The sequence below is a fragment of the Mesocricetus auratus genome, unplaced genomic scaffold (genome assembly GCF_017639785.1).
Source record: "Mesocricetus auratus isolate SY011 unplaced genomic scaffold, BCM_Maur_2.0 Super-Scaffold_100007, whole genome shotgun sequence".
Lineage (NCBI taxonomy): Eukaryota > Metazoa > Chordata > Mammalia > Rodentia > Cricetidae > Mesocricetus > Mesocricetus auratus.
In genome coordinates this window covers 89,787,714-89,814,389 of record NW_024429191.1, presented here as the reverse complement: position 1 = coordinate 89,814,389, position 26,676 = coordinate 89,787,714, and the positions used below count along the sequence as shown (strand labels likewise).

At 43.8% G+C, this 26,676-nt stretch overlaps 1 long non-coding RNA gene across 3 annotated transcripts in view; it reads left to right on the top strand.

Annotated features, from left to right (window-relative positions):
• The first annotated feature begins 14,074 nt into the window (after positions 1–14,074).
• Positions 14,075–26,676, top strand: part of LOC110340884 — an 80,921-nt gene continuing 68,319 nt past the window's right edge. Inside the window, exon 1 of one of the 3 annotated variants that reach the window (XR_005878490.1) lies at positions 14,075–14,359. This is a non-coding gene — a long non-coding RNA (uncharacterized LOC110340884). The remainder of the gene's footprint in view (positions 14,360–26,676) is intronic. The other 2 variants (XR_005878486.1, XR_005878487.1) reach the window with 2 other exon arrangements.

Genomic DNA, 26,676 nt, shown 5'->3' with positions numbered 1-26,676 from the left:
TATTGGCTAGTGTCTATGGGTCCCACAGTAGTAGCATAGTTATGCTCAAGCTTTCCTGCTGTTTGGTGACAAAAAGTCAAATTTAGTATTTATGTTTGGTGTGAGTTTAAGGACAATAAACATGGCTCATATGTATGTGGGCGACTGCCACTGACTCACCATCTCCCTTATTTATGATGGTATTCTAAGGAAGACATATAATCTTCATTGGGGACACATCTGGATGTGGAGCAGGATGGAGTCCTTTAGATAACATAATTCTTCTGCCTTCAGCTGAACTCATGGATCTAACTGGAAATGCCCCCCTGCAGACTGTCTCAGAATACTCGTAATTCACAGCTGCCAAGCTGAGTGAAGTCTCCTGGCATCATACACCCCTGCTTTTGTGCCTGTCCCTTAGCATCTTCTCCACCATCTCTGACTTAGAGTCCCAGGCCACCATAGGTGAGGCACAGCTGGCTTCTTAGCTGGTGTAGAGGTCATGAGGGGGATGAAAGCCTCATTTCCCTATGATTGAAGAAGGCCTTGGCCTTTCAACAGTGAGGAGGCATTGCTCTGCCCAATCTACCCTCATATTCTACAGCTTTTTTTATGACTGTTTTAGAGAAACAAAATCATGCTTCAAAGGCTTCATTCTGTCAATTTCCCCTGCCATATGTTCTTATTAAAACATTTATGACACTCTTTATCTTGGGATTAATATGTTAGAATGGTCAGTGGTTAATAAGCCACGCTACAGCTTCCAACTTAATGATTACATGTATTCTTATATATAGGAGTAACCCATGCATGATTTATATCATTTTCAAAGATAGTCCCCAAATGCTCTGAATAGCAATGAAGAATGTTTGCAAGTTGTATTGTTTTCAGAGTTGAAATAAATATTGTAGATAGTTGAACTATATCTATTTATTTATTGCTATGAATGTCTAAGGTATATTTCGCTATTAACAGCAACAGAACACTTGCTGAAGTGGTTTAAATGATCTATAGATATCTGTAACTTCCTTGTCTAATATTTCTGGCCTCTGGCCTCAGTGATTCCTTTTATGATGCTGTTTTAGTGTAAATGTGTTATATTAGGGTCAAAATTAAATGATAAACATGCTATTTCCATTAAATGATTGTGTCACTGGATTATAAAAAATGACACATCATGTAAGAAAATTGAAAACAACACAGGAAAGAAAAATATTCATAACCCCTTCCATCCATCCACAACACCATAATGGAGTACATTAATAGATAGCTGCACCACACACATACTCATGCATAGATAAGTCAAAGGCATGCATATTGAATAATTCATTGTGCATACAAGTTTGTATACTTCCCTTAATGTCCATACTTTGAACATTGCCTCATGTCAGTCTAGAACTTGTATGCATGATGTTGAGAGTCTGATGGTAGAGCTTTATAAAGGCATAGCATATGTCTTGGTTACTCCCAGGAGTTTTTAATTCTTTGTGACTATAAACAACACTACAGTGAGCATTGTTGCCCCAATCTTGTGAATTTTACAAGGATGAAATGAGACGATCCATTTGAGGCTCCTCACTGAATATTCACAGATGATCAAGATGTCTGGTTTCTCAATTCTTTTTCTCTATCCACCTTCTCTCCCCTGTCTTTAACACATTTTTAGATAAAATTTAAAAAGTTTCATTTATTAGTATTAATGTGAGAGAGAGATAGAGAAAGAGAGAGAGAGTGTGTGTGAGTATGGTGTGTGTGTGTGTGGTGTGTGGTGTGTGTGTGTGTGTGTGTGTGTGTGGTGTGTGTGTGAGTATGCATGACATATGTGTTAGTTTAGAGGACAACTTTCAGAAATCAGTTGTTTTCTTCCACCATGTGATCTAGCCATTGAACTCTGGTCAACAGGTTTATACTGCAGTTACTTCTGCTGACTGAGCAATCTCATCAGTCTGTATTTTGTTTTTCCACTTTGATAATCAGGTACCAGAATTGTGACTCCTTATATGCAGTATTTCTAAGAGTATGTTATAGGGCCACCAATTGACTTTCTAACTTTTATATTACTTCATTGAAATGTCCTTGTCATTGCAGATGGTATTGTGTTGCATAAGGACAGGTCCATCCACCCATAAAGTATATAATTTATGTAGAGCATATTCTGCCCTCATGCCCTCTATTATGTCTTTGCTCCTTCTACTCTGCTGTCCTTAGTTGCCTTTGTTACTCTACACAATTTGCTTCTACTCCCCGGTCACATTTGCATGCTCTGTGTGAATCTACACAGAATACAAGACCTACAAATTAGATCAGGGATGGGAAAATTCATTTCATGACTGTCTCCAGCTGTAGCCATTTTCCTGCAAACATAACCTCATTTCCCATTTTAAAAGCGGAAAAACAAAATCCCATTGTGTTTATATCATGACTTTTTTACCCATTCCCCACTTGTTGGATATCTGGGATGTTTCCCTAACTCAGCTGTTGTGAACCGGGCTGGTGCTGCAGTCACTTTGGGTGTGCAAGTGTCTGTGGTGTGTTGACTTTGAGCCCTTCAGGTAAATACCTAGTAATAATGTTGCTGGACTATATGGTAGATCTATTTGCAATTTTTCTCAGGCATTTCGATACCGATTTCCATGGTGAACTGACTAATTCTTTCAGAATTTGAAGCTGCTTTTACTACCATGTTAAGTACTGTGATGTGGCCCTGTTTCCCGATTGTTGGATGAGTTCTGTCATCCTCTGCCTCCGTCTTCATTCTGGTTTAAATATGAGAGGGTGGGAATGAGGGTGTACCCCAGCCAGCCGTCTATGGGTAAGAAGGCAGAGAGTGAACAGGTTCCCATGGTCACCTAGCTTTAACCCACTTGAGGATCAGGCCAGCTGGTTCCTGAATGAATCCAAAACAGTAGGGATGCATTAGCCATTCTGTCTGCTCTAGGAGTCCAGAGTTATGTGTGTCATTAAAGATAAAACACAAACTCCTACCTGTTCACGAAGTCCAGTTGATTCTGTTGTATTTATTAAATTTATATCTACACTCCTCTTCCTATTCTCCCCTCCTTCCTTTTCTTTCCATGCTAAGATGGAACCCAGGGTCTCATGCATGCTAGATAAGTGCCCTACTAATTAGCTACCCTCCTCTAACCTGCTCTCATTTGAGACTTAAATTTTCCCTTTTCATTGCAACTGAAACCCAGCCCTGAATGCTAGATTGTTTGGCTAAAGTCTTAACACCCTAGTCTGGCTTCTCTTGATTTTCATCCGGGGGGAGATGCATTCTCCTCCTAACCATATGACCCATGTGGAAGCATAGTTGTTAGTCTGTCTTGTCCACTTGAGACATTTGCTTGGTTCCCCACCCACATGAGCAAACTCCCACGAGTATGTATGGTATTTCACATCATAGGTGCATTTTCCATTCCTATTTGAAGTTTTAGCTACGTCTCTTTATATAGCATTGATCATGGAGCTAAGTCAACTGGCTGTTTAGAGACTATTCTTCCCAGAATCCTCTGCTCTTCCTGGCATTGGTCAGCACTGCCAGATTCTCAGGCTGCTCATGAAACAGCACCCTCTGGTATACTCTGGCTAAGCCATGGTCATAATAGAAGCAGCAGCTGGCAAGAAGTATGCTAAATACACCTGGCTCCTATGGGAATCACATCGTTAAGCATTCCCACCCTTCAGGGTCACCTTTCACAAGTGAATGTGATTGAGTTTTTCTTGATTGTGTGTTTGCCTGGCCTGATCAGAGAGTTTGGGCAGGAGTTTCTGTTGACACTTTCTTTCACTTTGGGTAAAGTTTAAACACGGTTTATCACAACCCTGACACATCAGAAAGGCTTCATTTGCCCCTCCTGCTTCCCACCTCTTCCCTTCATGAGAAAAAAAGGGGGGGTATAAAGGCTTTAACATTTGTGCACGGGAAGCAAGCTGGTCCCTAGGAGATTTCTAGTTACAGGTCTGGGCTGTTTTAAGTTATAATTGCTATGAAACAATCCTTCTTACTGTTCTCTCCATCTTCATAATTATTTTACTTCCCTTACGGTAGGTATTCCCCGGGGAGATGCCACCAGGAGGCTTATGTCCTAGGACCCAAGTCTGTGTCTTTGTGAAGTAAGTCAAACTTGGAGGTGAAGTAGCAAATGCTACAGGGCTGTTGAGTCACAGACTAGACAGATTGACGCTCTTAAAGGTCAACTTCCTACATAGGACAGAAATCACCCCCCCACCCCCGTGTGTGTGTGTGTGTGTGTGTGTGTGTGTGTGTGAGTGTGTGTGTGAGTGTGTGAGAACAGCCTGTGGAGGAGAGAGGTCAGCTTTGGGTGTCATGTCTCAAGATGCCAGGCATCCTGTTATTTTAAGATAGGACCTCTTACTGACCTGGAAGTTGTTGCCAAGACTAGGCATCTTCTTGTCACTGCACCCCCCTCCCCCAGCTCCATACCTGTTTTAATTTTCCAGGTGTGTTCTAGGGATTGGACTCAGATCCATATGCCTGTGCAACAATCATTTTACCAACTGAACCATCTGCTCTGCCTGGCAATCTGCTTTATCATACCCACACTACACTGTGAAGATTTTTCCCCTCTAATTGGTTTAATAAAGAAGCTGACTGGCCAATAGCTGAACAGGATAAGGTTAGGTGGGAGAGCCAAACTAAGAATGCTGGAAGAAAGAAGAGGAGACACCAGTAGGTGCAGAGGAAGCAGGATGTGTTAAAAAATGAGGTGACAAGCCATGAGACACGTGGTAGAATTTAGATAAGAAGTGGTTAATTTGAAATGTAAGAGTTAGCGAGTAACAAGAGTAACAAGCCTGAGCTGTCAACCAAGCATTTACAATTAATAGTGAGCCTCTGTGTTGGTCATTCAAGAGAGGCTGCTGGTACAGGAAAACCCCACCTACAGTACAGCAATCATTGGTTTGTGTACATGGCCAGCATAATGCATTTTGGGCTTTCCTGTCATAGTTAACATATTTCCCCTAAGTATCTCCACACTGCCCAATTATATGTCACCAAAAGCAAAAGTAGAAAACATCCTGCTCACACCAAGGTTTAGCTGAGTGATTCTCCATCAGCAATGTGGCTGGAGCACAGGATATATGGCTTGATAAAGTCCAGGATTTACCTTCAGGAACTTAGTCTCAATATCTAAGTGTATAAACTGATACTCAAAGCAGGTTTCCTACTGTCAGTGACTTGTATCCTAGAAGGTGAGAAGTATCAGTCACATACACATCTATTCATATTGTAAGGATAATAATAGAAATACTGTATGTGCCTCGAGTGCACCCTTGGAGTGATTGACATGAGCTAGCTCATTTATCCTCCTGGGCACATTGAAGTTGGTGGATACTCCACTCTTAATAATATCCTCTTTTTAATACTACTTGCCAACTATTGAGAGCTTGGTTTGTTTTTCTGTTTTTAGTTTTGATTATCCGTATGTGTTTGTGTCTGTGTAAGGGCATGTGGACATGAGGGTAAGTGCCCATGGAGGTCAGAGGCATCAGATTCCCCCAGAGCTGGGATTGCAGGTGGTTGTGAGCTAACTGACATGGATTGAGAGATTCAAATTCAGGTCTTCCACAAGAGCAGTGTGTGCTCATAACCACTGGATCACAGAGAAACAGAGATGCCATTGCTCAAGATCATACAGTCAAGAATAAGGAGAACCAGGACATGTGTCCAAACACTTTGTCCTTCAAGGTGTTTCTCTGTCATGTTTTGTGCATTTTTTGCAAGGACCAGAGAGAGAAACAGAGAAATGGTGCATGAAAAAGTGCAGTCTCCCTTCTAAGTGATTCACTTTCATTGTAGGTTTCCCTTGAGTATGGGCCCAGGTCTGAGGGAGCAGTGTACAAACAGCTTAATGTATTGTCTGCCACCTGTAATTTACAGCAGGAGAGTTCACAGTCAACTGAGCTTTGGTGTTAAAAATGATAATGTCATATGCTTTTGCTGTTAGTGGGTGACAATAAAAAAATCAATGGATGATAATTACGGGATCTTGAAATTTCATGTTGCGCCAGACGGTAATGAGAATTCATTTGTGTTATGACAACTGCAGATTAGTAATTTATCTCTCGCCAAATAGCAGGGTGGTTTATGATGTTGCTGGTTTTGTTACCTCTTACAGAAGGCTCAGATACTGTGTCAGGTTGCCCCATGAGTAATAGCCTGGTTTTATGATGCAGGATAAATCAATCACACAGACTTCTTGCGTTGGCTTAATGAGGTTAGGTCAGCAGGCACAGAGCTTGGGAAAATGTTGTTGGTCAACAGATGCCAAATGCTGACAAAGGACCCTGGCTGGGCTGAGTCTGGAGTGGGCCCTCAGCAGTTCACCTGCAGGTGGGTGTCAAAGGTCTAGGTTTTGCTTTAGGAATTAGCTCTCAAGAAGAGTTCTAGCATGGAACTGAGCTGCAGAGAACCTCTGGGGGTTAAATAGATGAGGAGTTAATTCAACACAATCAATAAGAATCAAATGAAAAACATGTCTGCATCCCCCTGAGCAATGGCTCTTGTGTTTGGAAGAGCAGGTTCTCCGAAGGGAAGTAGATTACAGAATTTCACAATAGCAGGTGTCCTCCAGAACCGTGTTTGGTATTCTCTGTGGGTACCACTGGCTGGGGTGCAGGTGGTTGTTTCAGCATGCTATGCATTGACTCCCTATCTTTCCACCTCCTTGTCATTGTTAGAACCTTCCTTCATTGCTTGAGCCAGGGTCATGTCGAGGGAAGACATTCTATTTGCCTGTGCCCTTTGTACCTTGTTCTTTTTCTAGATGAGCTAGGAACCTCCTCTGATCTCCCTTAGACATTTGCCAGTAAGGGACGATTAAACATTACCAGGAACTTCTCACCTGAGTGCACACTCACAACCAAATGTCCGATGGAGCTCTTCTGTCTGCTTATCTCTGTATGAGCAGCCAATGAGAACACTGCATACCAGCAATTCAAGTGGCCACATGGGTTGTGTTAGGGGACCTGTAAGAGAAAGTGGAAAGAGTCAGAGAAACATAGGATTGCCCTATATGCAAGTTTTCCCTTCCTGCGTCAGTTGCATCTTGCCTTTGTAGGTTTAACCATGCTCCCTAAAGACATTCCAGTTGAGCCTAAGAAGAGTTTTCATTGACTAATGCTGTGTATGTGTTTCACGTCATGCTTCTACGCAGAGACTTAGACTTACTAGCTACAGCAAACACTAGATAAGAGTGTGTTAGAAACTGAGTAAAAGGTTATGGAGGAGACATAAGACGGTATTTCCTAACAGGGGCTGTGATGACGTATCAGCTAGGGCTGGCTGAGTTGTGGTGTGGTAACCAGCAGCCCCCAAATAAGTTTTAACCTTTTAGTGTAAACTCAAGGGAAGCTGTACGAACTCAGCATTTGCCCCATGACTTAATACAGAGTGAACACTCTTCCTTCCTTCCTTCCTTCCTTCCTTCCTTCCTTCCTTCCTTCCTTCCTTCCTTCCTTCCTTCCTTCCTTTCTTTTCTTCTGTGTAGCTCTAGAGCCTGTCCTGGAACTCACTCTGTAGACCATGCTGGCCTCGAACTCACAGGGAATCACCTGCCTCTACCTCTCCACCTCTTCCAGTGTGCCACCACTGCCTGGCCCAGAGCTAAAGCTTCTATCTAGCACTCAATCTGAAAACAGCACAGGCAGGCACCCAGAACCCCTTTTGACACTGACCCTCTACCATGATTTACATGTTAAACAAACATCCCCTCCAAGGCTTCCATGTTTTGAACTCTTGATCTCCAGCTGGTAGAAGTGTTTTGAAATGTTTAGGAGGCAGGGCCTGGTTGGAGGAAGTTGTTTGCTCAACTGGGGAGGCCTTACAGGTTATAACACAGGGTTAATCTGAATGCCTTTGATTCCTGATCATGGCTGTGATTTACCAGTTATCTAATGGGGATGCAGCCACAACCATAAGTCACTCCCACTTCCGTGTTGCCCCACCATGGTGAACTGTGTCACCTTAAACTGTGAACCAAAATAACTCTTTCCACTTTTATGTTGCTTCTATCGGGGACTAAGTCACAATGTCGTTAAAGTAATTAAGACATATTCTGCCTCTTCCTTTCCTTAAAAATCTATTTACCGCCCTTACTTTTGTAGTTTTGGCCCTCAAATCCTAATAGTTTAAGACAATAAAAGCACATTAAAATACTGTGAATCTATCACCAAAAGCTGAATATTCTTCATTTGTCATTATTATCTTTGTTCTAGTCCAGATGCTGGCAGGACTTTCTGGAACATTGTAGAGGGGTTTTACCTTTGGAGTGATACACATACTTTTGTTTATAAGTTGCTGGTCGAATGGCCACACTGAAACTCAGAGCCCAAGTAGGTAATCCCATAATATGTCCAAAAGGGGGAGTTGAGGAGAGACCAATAATCAGCCTTCTTGGGAGAATGAAATGATGTTTAATTTAAAGCTTTAGGGCAGTGCCTGGCAATCTTAGCATTTGCTGAGAGCTTATAATTATGAATACTGTTTAGACATTTTCTGCTCAGGTATGATAATCAAGACTGACAGACATTCTTTCCAACACCATCTAAGATGGGACAGAGACTGAGGGTAACCTATGTGGTCTGAGCCAATAGTAGCTGTTTTTACATTGCAGTGTTCCAGACTATCTGACAGGAATAAGTTAAGGCAGGATGGGTTTGTTTTGGCTCATGCTTCTGGAGGGATTGCAGTCCATCACAGCAGGGAAGACAAAGGTGGTGCACCATCACGTTCACGGTGGGCTCATGAGGCAGGAGGAGCTGTTCAGACCATGGTGGACCAGGAAGTAGAGGGGGCAGAGAGCAACGGGAGCTAGGGACCTGGCTAAAACCTTAAAAGGTCTTTCTCTACTGACCCACTTCTGCTAGCCAAGCTCCAGTTCCTAAGCAACAATACTAGCCAGGGACCGAGCACTCAGAACATGATCCGAGGGGGCTGGTGGTTTCACACTGGCACCATAAGAAACCTCATGTGTAAACATGAAGGAATAGAGCTGTCGGCCATCCTTTTATAGTATCTTGGGTCTTTCTGTTTCCACTCCATGGTTGCCTCATCTAAGCTGGGGAGCGGAGGGAGGGAAAGGAAAGTGAGATAGCCCATTGCTAGATACCTTTGAGGTTTCTATTTTGTCATTATTATTTCATGATGTTGGACTTCCCCCACTAGTTTGGATGAAAAGAAAGTGATTCATGTTCAAGGGGAGGGACCTCATCCCCCATTTCATTGACAGCACGACTGTCAAAAAGTCCATCCCTATAAACATTGACCTGGCAAATGAGACCAAGCCTCCACATGGAAAATCAAAGTCAGGGATCTGGCAGTGAGTTGAGAAGATGGTTTGAATCAGAGGCAGAGACAGCCCACGGGTTTTGGGGTGGGGGGCTTGGGGGCTCTCTGTACCATTGTGCCAAGATGGCTGGGGACTTGGGCCAGTGAGTTTCCACTCTGAGGAGAAGGAGGTAGGGTCTGTCTGTAGTGGAAGCCAGAACATGGCAGTTCTCTGGTTTAAATTCGACTCATTGGAGGGTCCTCTAAGCTAATTCGGATGGAGCAGGCTATGTTTTCTTTCCTGCCTAATAATGGGGGCTGTGGAGAAGCGGGGAGAATTGCTTACAGCCCTGGACTTTATTAGGGAGAATTTGACATTGTTTTGTTGGACACAGGCTCCGTCCAGGGAGCTAATCTCTCACACCTGTTTGGCTTCATTAAGGAGCTAGGGGCCGCAGCCTATTTGCTCTTGGTTATTACAGAGACTGATACAAGGAGAAGGGAGGCAGCAGCCGAAGAGATGCTGCCATTTCTCTCCTTACTCCTAGCTCTGAAACTCAAGTGCGTATGGTGGTGCAAATGCCTGTATAGACTTAATGAGTATGATGTCTGCATTCTGTATAGATCCACAAAAGGACTGGAGTCCTCAGTATTCAGTAAGAAGCTGTTGGGTACATGACATTGTCCGGTGCTTTCAAGAGAGCCAGGCAGGGTTCCTGTACTTTGGGAATTAACTTTTAAGAACTTTTATTTTGTGTGTGCCTGTGCGTGTGTGTGTGTGTGTGTGTGTGTGTGTGTGTGTGTGTGTATGCAGGCATGTGAGTGCAGATATCTAAGGAAGCCAGAGGCATCAAGACACCTCTGAGGCTTGTGTTAAAGGGGCTGCTGTGGGTTTTGTAGCACAGTATTTGCTCTTAGCTGCTGAGCCATCTCTCTTGTTCCCACTTTAGGAATTTATATGTTAGTCCATCCCAGGAAAATATTGGAGCATCTTTCCTGATTCTAGGAAGCAGGGAGTCTGAGGAAAAGGGGTTCCTCCTGGCTCCTGGCCTTGCTCTTTGTACTTCTATGGTGGGAATTCCAACACTTCCAGAATAATGGTCAGTAGAACTTGAATGGAAAACAAAGGGTATACCATGAGCCTGGGGGAGAATGGAAAGTCCCTTACACAGAGGACGAGTACAGGGCTGTGGGTGTCCTGCCACATACACGTTTTCTTCAGTTACATGGCACCCGGCAGAAGATGAACCTGCTTGTAGGGTTTGTCTCTGAGCCTGGGCCAAGTAATTCTGCATAAATTCTGGGTCCCACAACAAACAGAAACCGTGAAGAAGACCTGTCTGGGAGCTAGCATGCCATGGACTCAGAAGCCCACAGAGGACTGGTAGTCCCTGAGAGATTGCCACCTCCCTTCTGGAGAAAGTACAGAATGCAGCTGTTTCGCAGGCAGATGGTTTCTGTGTTTCCCACCTAGGAAGCCATAGGGTGGGATTCTGCCTTGATCCTCTTGGCACCTGCATTCAGGTTCCTGCTGGCCATGGCGGGCATGATAGAACAGCAGATTTTCTTTGTCAGGGATTAGGTATTGTCCTAAGTGGATGGCAGCAGCCATCAGAGGGAAGGATGGAAACAGACACAGAGGTCTGGGTGCTGGGGCATAGGGATCGAGCGGTAGAGGACCCGTTTCTGGAGGGTGAATGTCAGGGGCAGAGGCCTCAGTCCTGCATCCTCTCTCTAGGTTTTTACATGCATTAAAAAATAACATTTTAATACAATTTTTAAGATAGACACCACCCTTTCTCTATGAAGCCTCAACCCAACTATCAGTCCTTGGGGTCCCCCTCTGTGATTGCACTCCAGAGAGCTGGGTGAGACCTCAGCTTTACCTTGGAAAACGGCCAAAGCTTGAGGCGCTCAACTGGCTTCAAATCTTTCTGCCCAGAAGGATATGATCATGCCAGTGCTATCCCCAAATGATGTGGAGATACGGTTGACATGATGACACAGTTGAAAGGCACAGGGCTCTGTGTGTCCTTATGAGTATCATCCATATGATTGTGACATCACACCTACCTTCTTGCTTTCCCTGTGGTATGAGGTATGCTTACCACTTCATCTTTTTCCACCTAAATCTACCATTCTTACTGATTTTGAGTGGTAGAAGAATACTTCTCTTTAATTTTAATTGTGCAATTTGTGATAGCAACACCCCCCTCACGTAGATATAGTATTTTTTCTTTTAATTATCACTGTTGATTTCTTCCTTACTGCCTTATGTCTGGATGATTTCAAAGACACAAATAAAACTAGGGATTTATAGATTTTTTTCCTGGCATTTCACATCATTGACCATTTGGAAAATCTGTGGGTACGTGTGTATATCTGTGTGTATGTATTGAGTGTACATGTGTGAGCTTGTGAATATATGTTTATGTGTGGGTGCACATGTGTGTATGCATGTGAACATGTGTGCATGTACATGAAGAGACCAGAGGTCAACCTCAGGTTCTTCAAACCTCATTTAACCTTATTTTTTTTAGGTAGCGTCTCTCACTGAATCTGCAACCCCCTGATTAGAGTAGGCTGGCTGGCCAGGGGCCTCCAGGGATCCACCTGTCTCTATATCCCCAGTTTTGGGATGACAAGTACATGGTACCATGCCTGGCTTTCTTATGTGGGGACTAGCGATCGAAGTTAGGTCCTCATGTTTTCATTTACTCCACAATCCCACTGGACACTGTAAGATAAATGTGGGCCAGGACTGAATTGGAAATAGGCAAAATAAATATTTTCAGGACAGATACACAATAGATATGTTACCTCAAGAGCGTAGATAATACCATGACCTTGTGAAAGAACAGGAAGAGATAAACTCATCATTTATCCACTCGTAAGCTGAGAGAATCTAATTTTGAACAGTGTTGTGCTCAATAATCGGCTGGAGAGACTCCTAAAAGTGTTTCCATCTGCTCCAGAGAGTGGGTGTAGCCTTCCTCAGCTCATCTCAGTAGTTGTTTTTTTCTTTCTCCAGATCTGGGATTTTTTTTTTCAGTGTTCAGAGAGAGTCTATGTGTTAGATGCAGCGGACTCGGTGACGTGCTCCTGTCTCATGGAGCTTACCACCTTCTGGAAAACCAAATAAATAAGCGGTGACTCAGAGCAGTTTCCAGAATGCGTCTTCACTTTCTTTTTATGAGATGGTGGTAACGGGCGTGCATGTCTTGCTTCGGCTTCCCTTGCTGTCTCAGCCTGGCATGGACTTCCAGTTTTCCAGCTATAACTTCTTCCTCTTCTGCTGTGTTTGTGTATTCATCTGTGTGTTCAGGTCAGGGCCCAGTGTTAGATGTCTTCCTCATTTTATTTTTTTGAGACAGGGTCTCTCACTGCATCAGTCACTTGTTGATAGCCTGGCAATCCTCCTGTCTCCAACTCCCCCACCAGATCACAGATACACCACGCTCCCCAGCATTTTAAGATGGATTCTGGGGATCAACTCAAGTCCTCATGTTTGCGGATCAAGTATTTTACCAGCTGAGCTGTCTCCCCAGCCCCTAAATCCTTTGCTTTTGATGAAGAATTTTGGCTGAGGTCCATGGCACAAAGGAAGTTGGGTTTTGAAGCCCAGCTCCATTCTTGATACCTTTTCCCATGTAAAAGAGTTAATTTAGACAACTTCCAGTGTGTAGAGAGGCTTCACTCAATCTCTTTTTTTTTTAAGACCTTATTTCTGGTACTTTCACTCTCTTTTATGGGGAAGTACTCACTTGAGATCCCAAATAAAAGGAATACATGCATAAAACCTTTAAAATGTTCTCTGATTATTAAGAGCAAATTGGTCACTGTTTGGAAAGGACGTCTTCATTTTGTAGGCTTCCCCCGACAGAGAAGGAACTTGTTCAGCCATAGTGACACCTCTGCATACACGAAAATATGTAGGCCTGGGAGATTATTGATTATTTTGTCCAGAAATGGACGCACATAGTGTGCATGGGCTTGCTTACATGGGGGCCCATGCATGAAGAGAAAAAGCATGTCATCACATCTTAGCAGAGAGTGTTCAAAGCAAGGCTTAGCAGTGGACTCTGTCATCGGGCCCAATATCTCCCAGAATGACTTGGAAAACTTTAATTATGCCAGGGTCTTATTTTCAGCTCGAGATAGCTTTTGAACTCATCGAGAGTTGGGGGGAGGGGTTATCCCAAGTCTAAGCTTTTTCTAAAGAGCCTTTGTCTCTCTGCCCAGGTATTAAGTTGGTGGTGCAACAATCCCAGGTACCTTCGGTTCACTTTTCTCCACTCCACCCCCACTCTGTAAGCACCATCTTGGCCCTGAATGTGAGCCTGTGTTCTCCTGACCTACCATCCTGCACAGGGGACTGAGGAAGAATGGGCCACAGGAATGCATGCAGAACAGAGCCAAATTGTTCAAGCTGCATGAAGAAGAAAGAAAAAAATGGGAGAGGGGTGGGGAGGGAGAAGAAGAAAAGATTCCCTTGTCGGGTCAATTTCTCTGGAGATATTTGGAGGATAACACAGTAATTTTTAGGAGGGGGGAGTAAAAAAACGGGAGAGCCGAGTTTTATCGGCACAGTGGCACACACAGAAAGGTGACATTTGAGAGAACAATTGCGAGGTTGTTTAGCCTCGTTTGGTGCTATGAATGAAGCTTAAGAAAAGGTGTCTTTGGACTGCTCCTAACAGTCATCTTCATCATTCCTGCTCACCCTCTCTCTCTTTCTCAGTTCCCTTATGAAATAAGGGCATGCAGGTAATAAACAAAGCACTATAAAAGATCAGATTGAGGTATTCTGTAGGCTCATTCAATGTCTGGAGCACACGTTGGGCACTCCACCTCGGGTACTCCGAAGCTGCATGGAGCTTGGAGGATAGTGGTGGGATGGTACTAGACCCCTCTCTCCATTCCTGCAACTGTGGTGAATTAAAAAAAAAGACCACATCCTTGGTCAGCTACACCATACCAGATGGCCAAGAAACAGAGGAAATGTGGCAGGGCAGATTCCCTTGGATTTGCCCACATGGAGTTTGGATATTTACCTGATTTCCTTGTCAAGCCTTGGGCCTGATTCAGGTGAGTAGGAGCCGAGATTCAGAGGCAGTCTGACGGTTGGATCTGACTCCCTTCCATTTTTGACAGAGGGTTCCCTGGTGGTTCTCATTTCTTCTCATTTGCTTTTGGGTTGGACACTTACTTGAAGCTCCTAGCTACCTGCCTAGTGTACAAGAAGCAGGCTGATAATGCAAAGGAGTTGTATGTTTGTATAAGAATGGAGGGGAAAAGGACAGTTAGGTGGATTTGTTTGGTTTTGAGGGGTACTGTACAATGGATGATTCCACTGGCAACAGGCAAAGACACTGAACTTCTTCCCGGCCTCACCTCTGCCTTCTTGTTTTACCTCCTCTGTAATTATCTTTTGCTTTCAGTCTGTATGATTCCCCATAATCAGCCGAAGGAACTGTCGAGGGAGGAATGGGCACCAGTGTTTAAAATAAAGGCAATAGATAAGCATGCAGCGGTGGTGGACACTGACAGTGGGTCTGGTTTCCTACAGCACGGGTGTAGGCAATGTTCCCATCTAGAGACTTCATTCACATACAGGTGCTAATGAGCTGGGCTCCCATGGGTTGGGCTTGTGAAGATGGAAAAGGGGACACTGGAGTTTTGGGGACTCTTCCTAAGAACCTTGCCGTTCTTTGTTCTCTGGATTATAATAAACAGTCCTAGAAATGTCATCTAGTAACAGACATGAGTGAAGTCACCCCAGTTTTGCAAAAAGAAATAAAGGGCTTGTGCTGGTACTGTGTTTAGATGGGAGTGCCTGGTTGAATGTTTAAAAGATTTGCTTGACAAATCCTTGGATTGCCTGGATTGCTTGTAGGCAGTGGAATTATGTTATGGGTGCTTGGTTCTAGGTGTCCCGGGGAAAAATTGCCCTCGCAGCTGCCCATCTTTTTACCAATATATGATATAAAAAGGTCTTTCAATATATGCAATGTATGAGACTAAATTTTCTTACATTCATATGGCACACTTTTGTCCTTGGATTTGAGGTCTTCTCTGAATGACCTGTTTATTAACTTGTATTTTGTGAGTATAGTATAGTCATTTGTAGTTTTATTTCACTTTACATTTAACTGAAACATTGGACTTCCAAGGTGAGAAACAGATTCATTCCCTCCTTCTCTGTCTGTCTGTCTGTCTGTCTGTCTGTCTGTCTGTCTGTCTATCTGTCTCTTTCTCTCTCTTTTTCTTTAGTGTTTCTATAAGAATATACACTATGAATGTTATATACAAATGGTTTACCAGTCTGTTTGTCTGTCTCTTTCTCTCTCTTTTTCTTTAGTGTTTCTATAAGAATATACACTATGAATGTTATATACAAATGGTTTACCATTTTCTCTGTTCATATGACTGAATGAATACAAAATAGTCATTTTATTATCGATCCACTATGATTTAGTGGCTTAAATTCTGGCTCCAGATCTTTCCAGAGACAACGCTGATAGCCTACCACCTGAGAAATGAGGCCAAATGCTTCAAAGTCGTGACTCTAATTCGCAGGAACCGGGCTATATATTTACAACTCCGCAAATGCGGTTCATAGACACGTAACTCAACATCCCTGGCTCTTTGAACATTTCCCTTACTTTCTGTAAAAACAGCCAGTGCTCTTAACTGCTAAGCCATCTCTCCAGCAAGCAACTTCCCTTATTTTCTATAGCACTGAAAAATCGTTTTATTTGTTCAGCTTTGAGAATATTCCTTTTTCTCTGTCTGTCTGTGTTTTCCAAATTGAGTGGATTTCTCTGGAACTAACAAAGCTTCTCATATGGCTGTCAAAAGAGAAATGACTTAAACCTCTTGATATTTATATGCGTCTGGAACATTGTAGATATGTAGCCATGGCTTGACTATCAAAGGGAAACCTGAATAGTTCTCAGAACTACAGATACTGATTTACGAAGCGTGTGCTTCTCTGTTTGTTTATATACATTTCTGCTTTCTCGAGTGTAAATTTCAGATTTTCTCCCAGTTAACAAATGTTTTTCTTAATGTCTCTTTTAATTTAGCAGCGGTTGATATTTGGTTAATCAATTGATTGCTTCAATATTCATCAAGTCCCTTTGCATTTTTTAAACCATTGTTCTTTGTATATCTTCCAGTATCACTCACAGTTAGTCTGAATACTTAGGTAGTCTGTTAGAATTTTTTTCTCTCAGGCTATATCTTGACACACACAGGCAACATAAATATGTGAATGCTAACTCCTAGAATAGAATTTAATTTATTTTCCTGTAACTCCTGACTAGAGGTTTAGAATGACCAGGAGAACTATTGGTAGCCCGTGGAGCTGAGAGACCATTATTCCTTTGAGGTCAAAGGGAGGAAAAAAAAACAATCGGCACTAATGCAGTCACAATCGATGGCCATGCTCTAAAAAGCAGTTTTCCTATTTAATGCTTGGTGAGGCAATTGCCAGGGATGTTCGGCCCTGGGCATCTATCCTTTGCAGACTTATGGGGGCATAGGGACCCAAGGCTTAGACACACATTATTTAATGTTTCTTTCTGTACTTATTAGCCTTGTGGGTAAGAGCAACATTAACCACTGGCCTAGAAGTCTTCGGGAACAACATGGCAAAATTTAGGAGAACACATAGTCTTGTGTTTGGGATTTTAAGAGACTCTGAGGCGACTTGGTGCTCAGGAGGATTTGAGAGCAGTTTGGCTTATAGCCATTACTGTTGGCTAATAATTGCACTAATCTTTTCTTGAGGGGGGTGTTGTGTGGGCATTCCCCCCTGTCCCTCAGTCCTCTAGTTAGAGAACAATAGGGACATTGTGTTTCTGCACTGTTCCATAAGATGGGTCAGGGGCTGCTACTGGGTGGATAAGGTCTTCAGTGGATGACCCACCAGGCATTAGCTCCCAGCCATAATTAAGGAACCCGAGAGCTCAGCATTGCAGCTTTGGCCGGATGAGAGGAAAATGTTTTATCCGAGGAGGGATCTCAACAGCAGCTGAGCTGGGGTTATCAGATCCAGCGACCCTTGGGGGGCAGGCTCAGCAGCAGGTGCAATGCTTACCGGAAGACAATGGGAGGCTGCACACCCAGGAAAACCGTTCTGCCTTCGTAACAACAGAAGTTGAAAACAGGAGTAGAAAGAGCAAGCAGAGATGCCTCTGCAAAATGAGCCTGGAGCATATGCTTGTGTAGAAAACATCCGTGCCTTCAGTATTGCAGTTCAAATGGTCAACTCTACTTGGAAGTATTAAAATATCCTTGGAGGGTTAGCTAAGACGATTTAGATGTCCTTGAGTGCAGCCCTCTACAGAAGCAGAAACTTACTTAAGACATCATGAGATATTTTTTGCCTTGCAATTTATTATTATTATCATTTTTTTGTGACTCAAATGTGAACTTGTCTAGAATGAACTTTGTAAAGGACAATGTCAAATTAAAATGTCAAAATTTGGACATGACTGATTCAAAGCAGTGGGGCTTTAGAAGGATATGTGTAGGCTATATGCAAACAATTTCATTTTATATTAGAGGAGTGTTCTCTTCAGGGTTCAGTTCCAGCTGGGTCTTGGAACCAGAATCCTGGGGTTACTGAGGGCCACCTGTATCCTCAGGTGTTCAAAGTGTGATTTGAATGTTAACATGTGGTGAGGGCACACTACCATTTCAGAAGTAAGTGCTCTGATTACCCCAAGATCCCAAGAGCGGGTGAACACATTATGTCACAGTTTGTGCTATTTCTCTGCATTCTCCTGGAAGTGGAGCACATAACTATTTAAATATTTTTGTGAATGCAGGTCTCTCTCTCTCTCTCTCTCTCTCTCTCTCTCTCTCTCTCTCTCTCTCTCTCTCTGTGTGTGTGTGTGTGTGTGTGTGTGTGCACTTATTCATGTGGAGGCCAGCAGACAAACTTAGTTGTTCTTTAGGAGCTGTTTTCCTTTTTTTTTCTTTGAGACAGAGACTTGCTGGTTAGGCTAGCCTGTCAGGCCAGTGAGTCCCAGGGATCCTCTATCTCTGCCTCCCTAGTGCTGTGATTACAAGCGTGCTCTCCACTCCCCCCCCCCAATCCCTGTGCATGTACTTGGTTTTGCTGTCCGGACTCAGACCCTCATACTTGCACAGTAAGCGCTTTATGACTGCACCATCTCCCAACCCACGCAGCCATTCCTTTCAGTGAGTTTCTACAAGACTGCTAAAATATTCGGATGGTAAGGCAGTGCCGTTGCGGTGTGGCCGACGCTGAGCATTTTCATTACTGCATCCTTTGGTCCCGTGACCCCCAGGGATCATGGATGTCTGTGTCTCTCCTCATTTTCTCTATAGCTGCTGGGCTCGGCGGGGAGGAGGCAGTGGGCAGAACCCACTGTTAGTAAGATACCTTCAAGCTGCGCACTGACGCAGAAGGCCAAGGGAGTGAGAGGGTGGGAAGACGTTTCTGTGGCGTGGCAGATGGAGGGCAGGTTAGAGGGGTTGGACATCAAGTCCGTGGATAGCTAATGTCCAAGGTGGGCACTGCCGACTTGAATTTGATTGACGTCCTAGCAAACTCACGGTCCCTCCTCCTCAGACCCCAGGGGTTCTCCAGCCTGCACTTTCCAGCTCCCCGAGAACATTACCAAATTACAAAAATAAAATAAAAAATGCGTGTGGAAAAATACAGTACAAATGACAGCACCTCCCCAGTTTCCAATGGTTCTGTTTTGACTTCGCCATCAGCCAAACTGGAGCCCCTGAGTAGCTGGCTTAATTTGTCACCTTGAGTTATTAACCGTTTCCCTGCCTCTCTCAGTGGGTGTCCTTCTGGCTCCTGGCCCTTGGCTGGCTTGGAGAGCTGTTAATCCTGTGCCCTCTCTCTTGGGCTTATGGATCTGTCTGCCAAGGAGCCGGGCTTCCCTCATGGAGACACATTTGAAGTCACCACCCTGTCACCTCCCAAGTGGTTATTACTGAGGAGTGGCTCAAACCCAAGGGTGCGGGCGAAGGGCAAGGGAGGACCCCAGCACCAGCTTTCATATGGTGCAGGGTGCCCTTTAGAAGTTCAGTGCTGTGGTCTGTTTCTCTTGGTTGAAGGCCAAGAGACAGAGAGAGGTTCATTGTAGAATCGGATGGTACAAAGGGCTGTCTACAGGGAACCAGAAGGGAACATAGTCCCACTGCGTATTTCATTGATGGTTCTAGCTAAAGTCTCTCCCTCTGTCTCTCTGTCTCTCCCTCTGTGTGTGTGGTAATGGTGCTCACACCCCATTCACGCTCCTCTCTCTCTCTCTCTCTCTCTCTCTCTCTCTCTCTCTCTCTCTCTCTCTGTGTCTCTCTCTCTCTCTCCCTCTGTGTGTGTGTGGTAATGGTGCTCACACCCATTCACGCTCATGCAGAAGACAAAGGAGGACATCAGGCGTCCTACTCTTCACCTAATTCCCTTGAGACAATCCCTCACTGAGCTTGAACCTAGGCTTGAGGCCAACAAAGTCCCAGCAATCCTCTTGCCTCTGACCCCAACAGCCGTGAGTTAGAGGCAAGCATGTGTTCATGCCCAACTTTTTACACAGGTGCTGGGGATTTATAGCAAACTCTCTTACCCACTGATGCATCTCCTCAGCCCTTCCTAGATACTTTACGCCACACAATTTAGTCTCTGTGTATCCAACTTCCCGCCTTAGACATTCTATTCTCCTTTGCCCATCATCCCTTAAGAACTGCATGCCTGCATTTTTTTTCTCTTGAGCTCTTGGACTAGTCTTGATGATTCCAAATATTCAGAGTCCAGATACGATTGAACACATTTAATGAACTCTCTCAAGAGGAATGGTTCCCTGTTTTACTAAAAGAGGACGTTTCAGAACAAAGGTGTCCTTTAGACGCTCTGTACTATGGAGACTGTCTTATGTCTAAAGGGGCGACTTAATGGCTTGACTGACAGTTCAAAATATAAAGCTGGCTACTGTGAAACTTTCTCCAGCATCTTAGGTCAGTCACTGGAGCCGACTGAAGTGACCAGTTTATTTCTTATTCTTCCAAAGAGATTTTATTTACATGTAACTACTTGGATAATCTACTTTTTTTAATTTTAAAGGAATGCTTGTTTTAGAATATAATTTTGTGTCTAAGGAAAAATTTCCAAGGTAAACCCCATCACCCAAGTGTTCCTTTTGCTAGCATCTTATATTTTAATGCTACACTTTGAACAGCCATAATATCATAATTATACTAAATTTTGTTGTTGGCAAGGAGCAGATAATTGAATCTTATAGCTTATTAGATTTTGTCAGTTTTACCCCAATGTTCCTTCTCTGTCCCAGGATTCCATCTAGGATGCTGCCTTAAATTAGCTGTTGTGTGTTCTTGACTTAGCCTGTTCTGCAGCAATTGCTCAGACTTTGTTTTCTTTTCCTTTTTTGAAAGCATATTTTAGAGATTTTCACATGCCAACTATAATATTCTACATATTCTATATTTAGGGATTATTCTAACATCAAGGTCTTCCATGTGCTTCATTGATTTGATTCTATCTTATGGGCATATTGATATCATAACAAAATAACTAGTCCCTTTGTAATAGGCACTTAAGCTATAATCACAATTTGGTCTTACATACAACACTGAAATGAAAAACCTGGTGTACTTTCAAGTATATCTGCAAAATGAATTCCAGAAAATGAATGGTTATGCAAAGGTAATTGTGGGTAATTTCATGAACTGTTGCTTATTGCCTTTTATGGACATTGAGCCATCATAGGTCTACAGAGATAAATCACTAAAACGATGTTGTAGGTGGAGCTTCAGTTTGGTGGATGAAATGATTCCAAATTGATAGATTATCCAATGTTTTAGTAAGTCTCCTTAAATCACAGTGCCAAAGCAACGCCCACAGGAAGCACAATGATGAGCAACTTGGTTGGTGAGCTCTTGAAATGGAATCTAGACCCCAGCTTATGGCCGAGGATGTCACCTGTGCCTCACCTAGCTCCTTAACCAAGCTCGTCCACAAAGCCAGCTCCATCACACATCTGGGAAATCTTCCCATCTTTGCACAGAGCAGTCTTCACTCTTCCAAGACTTGCATCTTGTACTTACCGTCAGTCACATGGTGTCTGGCTTTTCACTCTGAAGCTACTTCTCTTCACACTGTGGTCTTTGGCTTGACTTTCTGACCCTTCAGGCAATGGTGTCAGGAGGAAGTGCTTTTGAGAGGAGCTATCCATCACCCTCATGAGCAACATTTGCACTCTCCTAGCAAAGGCTCTAGACCCACTCACCCTCCCAGCACATGAGGCGACAGGGATAAGATGCCATCCACAAAGCAGAAAGCAAGTCTTCACCAGAAACTGCCTTGATCTTTGACTCTCCGTATCCAGAGAGTCTGTGACTTGTTCATCACCATTTCTGTACAAGTATGCCCCATCTATATTACAGCTGATTACCACTGGATGTGACTCTGTTCAGCCTCTTGAATCTAAATGGTGACTTTGCTTTCCGTGCAGTTTATGATTGTGTCACATTAAAAGACTATATTTTCTCTTTATTGCATAATTCCCGCAAAGGTTCCTGACTGCCACGTGTGTAGTTAGAATTCCTTATTACCCTCTCGTTCCTCTCCTGTCTTCCACACAGGCTATGGAAAAGCAAGCCTGGGTGGGATGTAAGCAAATGTCTGCTCACTGCAGAGAGGGCTAATTTCCGATTTGGAGAACTAATGAACGTATTGGGGTTACTTACAGGGGTATAGGTGAGGGGTTACTTACAGATGACTTTGAGGCAGCTGCATCACCAAAAAAAAAAAAAAAAGCTCACTCCAGTGTGGGTGATGATTGACAAGCTTGCATCCCTGGAGTTCTCTGCCTAACTTGCATGCGTTTGGAGGGGTGGAAGAGTCTCTTCCAGGCAATTGGGCTCATTGGAACATCTCCTCTTTGTTGCAGTTATTTTTGCTTCTATATCCTTGGAAAGGAGCCTCCTGGATCTTGCAAGTTTTGGTTTTCTGGAACTCATGAGATTTATTTACTTCCTAAATTTCACAGCCTTTTCTTCCTCCCAGGAAGAAAGGCTTCATTACGGAGGACGCTTACTCTGACTTCTTGGTACTCACATCCTTTCCTCAGAGTAAGACCACAGCCATGGATGTTTTCTGGGACACTGAGTGATGATTTCTCAGAGCTAGTGAGCAGTAGCTATAAACGCACCTGGCTCTGGGTGATGGAAGGAGTGGTGGTGTTGGAAATGTGACTGATCTGATGTGATGGCTGGAGCTGCCTTGAATTTAGAAGGAGCTAGGCAAGACACAGGTGAAGTGTCCAGAAGTAAGATGGCCTCTTGAGTTTTCCACAAGAGCCCTGTTGTTTGGTGATTTGGGGATACTTGGAAAACCTACCTGAAAATATTTCCTTCGTCAGCCTGGAGTTCCATCTCCAGCATCTTCTACTGAAGCCGAGTTGTCTGCAGCTGGGAAAACCTCTTCAACTGGGCCACCCTGGTACTGCACTGGGTATTTCTAGTCTGTTTGGGATGTTTTTTTTTTTTGACAAAACCCCATAATTTGAGTAGCTCATCAGCAATGTGAATTGATCTTTCACAATCCTGGGGATGGAGATCCTAAGATCAAGACACGGGTAGGTTCAGTTTCTGGTGAAAATATGAAAGTCTGTGAATGAGCCCTCTCTCTATGCCCTCATGTGGTGGGATGGTTGAGTAAGTGTTGTCTGAGGTGATGAATCTCACCTCCAAAGAGTCCCACTTTCTGACACCATCCCCTTGAGGGTCAGGAATCTAACCTATGAATTTGGAGAGGACACGCATGCAGGCGATAGTATCAGGCTCTTTTGGTAGAAAATTCTAGTTAAATATAGTAGTCTTTCCTTTTTCCTCAGATCAGGACAACAAGAAACTGAGACCAGTTACATCTTTTGTTTGTTTGTTTCTCATTTTGTTTTTTCGAGACAGGGTCTCTCCGTATTGTTTTGGAGGCTGTCCTGAAACTCACTCTGTAGACCAGGCTGGCTTCAAACTCACAGAGATCCGCCTGCCTCTGCCTCTCAAGTGCTGGGATTAAAAGTGTGCCCCACCAACGCCTGACGACCAGCTACATCTTGTGTGGAGACAGACTTTAAAAGAAAAAGTCTACACAAATACCTCCTTTTCACTTTTACTATCTTTAAAAAAAATAATACATATTGATTGTACATAGTGGGTTTCCTTATGGTATTTTCATACGTATTTAAAGTATTTTTATTATATGCCTCCCATTTCTCTCTCGTTCCCCTCTCACTCCTGTGAGCCCTTTCTCTCCCTGTTTTCTCAACTAGTTCCCGGTCTACTTTTACACCCCACCCCTTTCCTCTCCGCCCCCACCTCATATGTGTGCATCCCAGTGAGTTTTATAAAGGTCGCTTACAAGAATACGGGCACCTTATCAGTCGCTATACTACTGAAGAAAATGTTTCTTTCCCAGCAACCGCATGTGTATAAATCCTCAGGCAGGTGTGGGGCCTCATGAGCTCCTCACTGCTCCAGAAGAGCATGCTAGTGGGCCAACATGCCCTCTGTGTAGGTAACACATGTGCTGAGTTCATGAGCACAACGGGCACTTTCACTTTCTAAACCCCTTAGCCCACGTGTGTGTCTATTAGCATGGTTTTTTTTTTATCCTGTTGGGTTCTTATCCATTCCATCCTTTTAGAATATGGGATTTCGGAATTGGAAGGAATGATGTAACCCAATGAAAAGGTCAGAAAGTTGGCAGAAGAATCCCAGTGTCAGCCCAGACTGCCTTCAACTCCCGTGGGCCCGCTTGTTTCTGCTACTCTCCCTTACTCACCAAAGCGTCCGACCGTAGTGTTGACACGAATAATAAGGACAGTGCTTATTTACTGTGTACCTGACACGAGCCTACTGTGTAGGAAATTGTTTACTCATATTGTTTCCCTGTCACATCCAATTTGAGAAAATTATAATTTCCCTCACTGAACAGATGAGAGTGGTTAGGGAACAGCGATCAAATTACTTGCCTAAGGATACACCGCTGAGGGTAGGTGAAGTCAGCTGGTGCAGTTGCAGAGAACACATACACGATGACCTGGATATTGCATCTCTCTGCGAATCCTACAAAGCAAAGTCATACATAGACTGCAGAGAATGTGCTAGAGACTGCCTTGAGTTTTCAATCTAGCGAGGAGGAGGGAAAGTTGTAGGAGAGAGTAAAATGCAGGAAAGCATCACACACCCACTTAAACATAAATTAATGATCAACTCTGGGCATCATATATCAGATACTGCATGTGACATATATAGACCAAAACTTCTTTTTGATTGAATTCAAGTCTGGCTAAATGTCAGATCCCAGTTAACATTACACAGTTTTATTTTTTATACTATATATGTGTCCAGAGAGTACATGTTACATACTTATCCTAAGGAAATACTGCATGGGCTATATTTATACCAAAACTTTTTTATATCTCAAATTCAAAATAACTGAATGTTAGATTTTAGCTAATATTATGAAGTTGGTCTATTTATTTATTTAAGTATTTCTCAACATTGCATGGAAAATACTTATCCTGATGCCACGTGTCATACTTCATAGGACATCTTTATTTTGAAAAGAATATTTCCATGTTGATCTGAAAGTCAGATTTCACTGGGTGTCTGGAATATTTGTTTGCCAAACCTGGCGACTTCTCAATGGCAGCCCTTTTGGAAGACACTGAAAATCATATGTGAGGCACGCTCTCCCCTTTTCTCAGCCACAGTGGTTTCTCTCCAGACATTCCCTATCCTACCTTCATTTCTATTGCTGGAGGAAAGCAGCTTGGCCAAAAGAGACAGAGAGGGAGGAAAGGGCTTATTTTAACTTACAATTCTAAGTTACTGCCCATTATTTTGGGGGAAGTTAAAGGCAGGAAATTAGGCAGTCACTTAACATCCTCAGTCTAGCATCGAGGAGAATAAACACACGGGCCCTTGATTACTTGCCACATGTCTTTACTCTCACACAGCTCAGGACCAAGCCTAGGGTGTGGTGCTACCCAAAGTGGGCTGAATCATTTAACACTCAAGATAACCCCCTCCACCCCGACTGATTTGCCACTAGGCCAACCTGATCTACATAATTCCTTAATTGAGACTCATTTTCTGGGTGATTATAGGTTGCGGAAAGTTGACTGACCTTTAAAACTAACCATCACAACCCCTTATCCTTCTCTCTCTTTGCTGTGTTCATTCCATCTAGAAGACATAGCCTATGGCAGAAACAGCATCTTCTAGAGTTGCACAGGCTGCTCAGGCAAGGAGATGTTTTCCTTCTCTGTCCTGGGACACACCCTGTGACTTCCAGGCTTTCTCTCTACTCCAAGAACACCTTCCTCATAGCTCTCTGCATTAGCTGTGCCACCCAGTCCTCTACCCCGCCCCAGACGTATACTTTGCCAATGTCACCACCCTGCCCGGTGGCTCATACTGGTCTGAATCTGGCTACTTGATGTTCATTAATATTCACCTAAATCCCAGGAGTCCCCCTGGAATGAGGCAGCAGAAAGTCTGGCTTCCTTGCTGTCACTCTAAGGTAGGGTTTCAGGGGATGGGGTGAGCCCTTGGGGTAGGCTGGGTGGTGCCCTGAGCACACTAGCCACAGTTAGAGCTTCTGTACTCTCTGGGCTGGGGGCGTTCCGTCAGCTATTTTAAGGCCAGACTGGTGAATGCTGGGTTCCCTTCGTTTACCTAGGCGTTCGATATTTTCCATGGCAGACACCAAGGTGGTCACAGAATGTGGGAAACCAGGCAAGGGAAAAAATGAACGCTCTGTGATGACGCCCCTGGTAGCTGCTGCTAAATTCCATGGAAAAGCTGGGGGCTTGCTATCTTGGCCTGTGGGTGTCTCCTAAAGTTGGTAGCTGCCTTGGCACCTGCTCAAGGCGAGAGACATGGAAAAAAGCAATCCGTCTGCAAAGTTGGTGCGCAGCCTGCCTGGTAGCCCAGCTCCACCCCTTCCCATGGAATGCCTTTGCCCACCGTGAATGCCCCTTTATGGTCAGTGAACGATACTGGCTTTTCAAAAATACTATGGAGGCCTTGTATCCCAGATGCCTGCTGCATGAAGGACCTGTTTCCCTTGCAAAGGTGCTGGCTGAAAAACTCACCTAGAAATCCGGAGAAAATATCTTTACTGGACAGCTGGGGAGGCCGACGCTAACTGCCTTCTCTTTCTTAGTCCACTGGTCACAAGTGACCAAATGGATAGTTCTTGTAGGAGAACCAGGTGACTTCAATATTGAAAGGAATCTATTCAGATTCTCATGAAGATAAAGTTGTCACTTTCCACGAGGAGCTTTGCAAGAAGGTGTCCTGCTGACTTGATGCAGGATTGGCCCTCTTGG